Source organism: Xenopus laevis, chromosome 9_10S, assembly GCF_017654675.1.
Source record: "Xenopus laevis strain J_2021 chromosome 9_10S, Xenopus_laevis_v10.1, whole genome shotgun sequence".
In the NCBI taxonomy this organism is placed as follows: Eukaryota; Metazoa; Chordata; class Amphibia; order Anura; family Pipidae; genus Xenopus; species Xenopus laevis.
Window position 1 is genome coordinate 83,158,383 of NC_054388.1, and position 6,000 is coordinate 83,164,382.

Below are 6,000 nucleotides of genomic sequence, written 5' to 3' on the forward strand. Positions count from 1 at the left end.
ACACTTTTGGGTGTGACTAGGAGACCTGAGGGCCCTGTTATGTACAAGTGGATATTAATAACAGAGGTAAGACCTCTGGCTCCTTTTATGTGCATTTGGATGTAACTAGCAGGCTCTTGTACAGCGTTCCTTGCTCTGTGCACTGCAGTTTGACTATCAGACCTCAGACCTGTGCCATCTATAATGTGCATCTGTATATGACTAGGGAATCTGAGACCTGTGGCCCCTGCTGTATGTATCTGGATGTGATGAGGATGCGTGTGGCCCTTGTTATGTGCATCTGGATGTTAACTGTAAGTTTCAGCCCCCGGTCCCCTGTTATGTGCATTTGGATGTGACTAGCAGACCTCAAATCTGTGACACCTGCTTGTATATCTGAATGTGACTAGCAGACCTGTGGCCCCTGTTATGTGTATCTGGATGAGATTAACAGGCCTCAGATCAGTGGCCCTTTATCTGGATATGACTAGTAACTAGTAATTTGCGTCCTTTTTGACAGTTACAGACCTCAATGACTTCTTTGCAAAGTTTGCAAACAAAATGGCTTCCATGAACATGTGCAGTGTATGTAATAAAATTTCTCAATCGGAAAGTATTTTTTGCATCAAAATAGTTAACGGAACGCCAGAGCAGGAGTTAACGTTAACCTCTGCTTTGTGATAATGCTCAATGTAACATTCGCCAGTGAATGATTTTACATTGTGATCAGTGCTAAACGTACTGTACACAAAAACTCCATTTTAAATAACGCTTGTGATTTTTAATCACCTACCCCCTTTAGAACATTAGCCAGCCAGGACAATGTTTATTAAGCCAGGCATGTTCCTTGCTTCACGTGTGCATGCTCCTGTTTGTCAATTGCTGCCAGAGAGTAGAACTAAAGAAATAAAGTGCCCGACATGGGAGCCACCAACCTCTCTGCATGGTTAGCACAATACACAGGGGAGCATGGTGGTTTGGGGTGTATCCTTGGTGTGGTTAGGGGCATGGGACCCTGGCAAGATGTGTTAATGTGTTTTTTCATATATAAAAGAAAATAAATATATATATATATATATATTCTTTTTCAGCTAAGCAGAAAATCAAACAGCAAAATATTATGCTTTCCAGAACAATCACATAATGGGATGTTTACATCTCAAGGGAAATAGATTTTGTGTCATGCATTATGTTCTCAATAATTAAAAATGTTAATGAAGCCAAATGGAAAAAAAATCCCTGTTGTGACTGTCACAGACAGATGTCTCAGTGGGTCACAGTTAACAGACTTTAAAAGAAACAGGAATCTGTGATGAGATTAAGGTTGCTGCTTAGTAACTACTTAAGGCTCAAACAATTTGCAGCCTTTCTTGCAGATGATTAGTTGGTGTTTGTACCAGCTAAATAATACAGATCACATGTTAATGAACACAGTAAAGCTGCCTAGATTGCTTTGTTAACCTGAAAAGAAGACAATAAAGCTGGTTACAACATGAGAATGAAGATTTGAAAATCACAAAGTAATAAGTTTGGTTCCAAGACCTTAACAATAGCAAACTGATCTACATACAGTATAATACTTGCTTATTACCTGCTTTAGTAATTTTGTTAAAAGTAATTTGGAAAGAGAATAAATAAATTGGTTGGAATCCTTCAAGGAAATGCATGTGGTTCTTTCGCAACAGATCATAACAAAGCAATATATTAACAGAACATACTGTATGAGCAGGCTAGCACAGAAACTGGACCATGTTGTAGAAGAATACAGAAAAAAAAGATGATTTGGCCCGTTTGTCCTGCATTGTCATTCCATCCTTTGGCTCTTGAGCCAAATGATCATATCAGCCCGATATTGCCTACCTCAAGGTGGGCAAATCAGTTAAAGTTTTGCTTGTTTGAAGAATAATAGTACTCACAGCAGGAGAACCTACCAATGACACAGTGACCAATGACACTGGCGTTACAGAAGTTTTTAAGTTTGCATTTTGCTTCACTCTTCTGCATACTGACATCTATATGGTATAGAGTTGCATCTGGACTGTAACTGATTGTCAGATGTGGATTTTTTGGTAGATTCTTGTCCTCTACTGATTTGCTTGGAAGTTCTCAAGGTTTCAAGAATATTCTCTGCTGTTGGTTTTTTTTCTGGGTTGTCTTTTCTTTGTTAGCATGTACCTCAAGTGCTCTGGATTCACATGTATCCTGGGAGACAAAATAGAGTCATTAACAAAAACAAGTTCAGTATGTAACTTGTAATGTTCTTTACCCAGAATGCAGCATTGTTTTCTGAAAAGTCTAGTGTCTTCGTGGACATGAGAGGGAGTTGCTCTGATGCAGTTGGGTCTAATGCAAAGCAAGTGCACTTGCTCTTGTGGTTAGACACAAATTGGACCTATGACACTTGAGTTTGTTGAGATTAATTGGCATCAACATTACTGTACTTTCAGGGTCCCAGTATTGCACACTTTTGCACAATTCACCTGAATAGACTAGACAGCAACAACGGTCATTGGCACAAATATCTGCAGGGTGTGTGTTTCGGTGCTTTCAATGAATGGTATCAATGCATAAATGAAGAGTATCAATGCATAAAATGAAGAGTATGAGGAAACCTCTCTTATGAATCTGCTCTTGCAGCAGCAATTGTCCCTCACTTTAGCTGTGTACTAGCTACACAAACTTCTCTTGCCTTCCCACAGACTCTTCTTCTTCTAGACTGGAACCCAAGAATCCTCTCACTGAGTGAAAGGATACAACATCAAGACATCAGTTTCGAAAATACCTCCTGGAGTTGATGATTGACTAGGTGATTCAGATTGACAAGTATGGAGCCTGTGAGTGCTTCATTGATTGGGAATTTTCTACATTACCATTGCTATCTTACACTAATTTCCAATTAAGGTCAAATCTATCCTTTATTAGTTAACCTTGCTGATCGGTCCTCAATTTCCACTGCACAGTTTCTCCTAGAAACTATTCCTGTTTCAATAAATAATTGATCTTTCTGAATTCCTGGCTTTAGATGTGGTCACTTCACCATTTTATCCCGTTATCCTTGTGTTTTCTTGGCCAAAGAGACATAATCTTGTCATCAGTTTGCACACTGGTCAGATCACCTTCCCTTCTCCCCCCCCACTTTATTTTTACATTTTTTCGATAATATCAAAAACACATAAAGGCAAATAATCTTACTGTGAATTACAGATGGTTTACAGAAAGAATATAAACAGCAGAGAAGGCATGAAACACCTTAATAAAGGCAGATTAAATAGAGATTGATGCTGTGTTAAAAGCATGTGTACCTTTAGTATCTTAATTAAGTCTCACCCATTGGGACTAGAATGACAATATCTGTAGCTGTAGTTGGTCAGCGACCCTATCTGTACATTGTCAGACTAAATCACACCCAACATTGTGGAGTAATGGTATACCCATTGGCCACCACCTTGTAAAATTTAGGCCTGGTGTTATTATGTATGGCTCATAGTAATTCCATTCTTTTAACCTCCTAATTTTGATTATAGAATTCACTCAAGGTTGGGGGAGCCTGTCATTGGGTGGGTTTGGTAAACGATAACTTGAGCTTACCTTAGGTCCAGAAGGTGGTGGGGAATTACTGTGCAGCATACACTCAACCTGTTTCCAGAATGTGACTACTACACGGCATTCCCAAAAAATATGTTTGTAAGCATGGCTTTTTTCACCTCACCCCCTCCTGACATTTGTATACTAAAGTGGGAATGTACATTGCTCACAATGTAAAATAATTCACTGGCAAATAATATATTTAATACTAATCGCTCATTAGCTCTAAACAAAAGTAAGTGTTAACACCTGCTCTGGAGCAAAATTTTATTACATACACTACGCATATTTGCAAAAGCCATTTATTTACAAACTTTGCAAGGAAGTCATAAAGGAAAAGTAAACCATCAGAAATTTTTCCTTTGCCGATCTTTTTCACAATTCCTCCACTGAATCACCAAATCAAGATAAAATCATAGATCAGCGCCACGGACTATGAAAAAACCCCAAATAACAGAACTTATCGCAATATTGTTAATATTCAGTGCAACACAAATCTAGATGTGTCTTGAACCATAGAAAGTCGGAATTTAAGAATTTAACTTAATTCCTTCTGGAAGCATGTGTCCCAATTTATCATATAAGGGTATTCTACAAATATATATAAGAGATGATTTTTTTGGTTTGGCTCGTTGACGGCAGATTTGTTCAAAGGCAGATCTGTTCGTCCTTCCCAGAAATGTAATGATGTACTTGGAAGTATTGAAATATGGGAACATCAGATCTGTTATCCCTCTTTTGCATTTGTGTGTCTATCAAAATCCTTTTAGTTTGTGGGTATAATTTATCTAATATGCTAAAAGTTTCAGGGCTCAACCAATAGCATTGAAAATGTGAGGTACAACCCAGGCATTTCCTATTATTGGTCATAACAGTCCTATATCAGACTGTAAGTTTAATTGCATTGAATATAAAATCCTTAAATTTATCTCAATTAGCTTATCGCTAATTATAGATTATTATAGTAAAGTACTTTTACAAATTAGGAACTGGCAACCCTCCCTGTACTGTTTTCCTCGTCAGTACACCCCTCAATAACCTTGCAGTGGTTATCTTCCTTTGACCACATGAATCCTGTTCTTCTCATTTTCTGCCTACTGGAAGTATTTCTACTCTCTTGATGGATCCTCACTTAGAGTAGTTTCCTGAACCATATCATATCAACATGACCTAAAGGTAACTTTTAATGTTAATATTTTTAAAACAAAATCTTTTTGTCTCAGTATCACTTTAACAACCACCCTTTGTGCCTGATCCTATAGTCAGTTTCCTATCCATGTGCAAACAACTTCATTAAGCCCAAAAGCCCTTAGTTTAGAAAGCAGGCTTTTGTGGGGCACTGTATCAAATGCTTTGACAAAATCCAAATAGATTACATGTACTGCTCCCCCACTGTCCAACTTCCTACTTATCTCATCATAAAAAGCAATCAAATTTGTCTGACACGACCTATCCTTCATAAAGTCAAAAGACAACATTTTCTAAGGGACAAGCCTTTGCCCAATATGGATGTCTCATTGAACACCACCTTAGTGATAGTCTTTTTTATGCTTCGGGATCATCAATTATATATTTAACTTGATCATTTGTGAATTTATGAAATCTATAATATTCACATTTCTAGATTTGAAAATGCCTACAAGCTGCAATGCTGTTCAGAAATGTGTAGGCTTTGCAAACGATTATCAGAGATTATTTCCAAGGCAATTGCTTCCATCGCTGACTTTACTAGCCCATGTAAGAAATTTAAATGTCCATCCTATTCTGCTTTTTTTCCAAGATTAATTTCCATGTTACCTTTAGACCAGGATCATGGAACAGTAAGGCATGTAGAGACCCCAAAATCAAAATAGTCAGGGGAGATTCTGGGGCTGCTGCCACTTGAGGCAGCTCCCCCTCTCACCCTGCACTTTAAACCTTAGCATCAGAGCACATCAAAGAGGGGCTGCTTCGCTTGTGCAATGAGTGCTATAGCATGGTTTAAAAACTGGAAATTTGCCTCCTAAAGTTACAGAAGGGGCTTTTTGCCACTTTTTGCCAGTACATAATAATTGTCATGGCAGTCACTTCAGCTGATGCACAACCAACACATTTACTACTGTGCTGTAAAACCATACAAAAAATTGCAACCCAGAAAATGAAATATTTTAGAACGCTCAAATTCAATGAAATCTAATATGGGTAACCATGTCTCTCAGTTCCCCCAAGGCAGCACTTACATGAAAGATCTCTTCCCATTGGTTGCAAAAAACATTGCCTCAAATCAAGAGTGTAAGAGCTGCTTAGTGTGAAGGGGAAAAAACTGGTATCATCATTATCCAGCCATGCCTCAAATCAGAATTAGAATTCAATCCTCTACAGCTTTAATGTACTGAACTTCTATATCCAAAACATCTTACATTTCCTTAATTTCAGTAGCTTCTCCCCTTCTTCTTA